Source organism: Penaeus monodon, chromosome 24 (genome assembly GCF_015228065.2).
Source record: "Penaeus monodon isolate SGIC_2016 chromosome 24, NSTDA_Pmon_1, whole genome shotgun sequence".
Classification (NCBI taxonomy): Eukaryota; Metazoa; Arthropoda; class Malacostraca; order Decapoda; family Penaeidae; genus Penaeus; species Penaeus monodon.
This window is the reverse complement of record NC_051409.1, coordinates 36,012,096-36,012,489: the sequence shown is the minus strand read 5'-3', so window position 1 is coordinate 36,012,489 and position 394 is coordinate 36,012,096. Positions and strand designations below refer to the sequence as shown.

The 394-nt window shown below is 43.7% G+C and overlaps 1 protein-coding gene across 1 annotated transcript in view; it reads left to right on the top strand.

The window, feature by feature from the left end:
• The window catches only part of LOC119588754 (cytochrome b561-like), a gene marked incomplete at its 5' end in the record, with an annotated part of 3,715 nt that overhangs the window by 955 nt on the left and 2,366 nt on the right, over nt 1-394 (top strand).

Here is a 394-nt window from a genome sequence, read left to right as displayed (position 1 = left end):
TTTGACAGAATTGATGAGAGTGAGAAAAGGTGCCCCGTTAATCAAAACACTTCCATGCAATGTAAGGCTGTGTCCACACTGGCAAGAACCTGGCATGAGCGGGGTAAAAGGAACAAGATTTGTAACACTTTAACCTTTATAAATGACCGGAGCCCTTGGCTGTGATGGGTCCAACCACCCCAGCAAGTAAGCAAATGCTCTAGCTCACTCCTGCCCCCCCTGTATGCCTGCACTTGCTCTGTTAGTGTCGATGCAGCCTTAGGGGAAAGAGATGAATATTGAGAAGTTAGAGAAAGCAAATGAAGAAAGTAGAGAAGGTAAATAGAATGAATAAGAGAAATAAAATACCACGGAGAAGCTCACTTTTCTTATCAATGCAGCATTTTACCCCAAC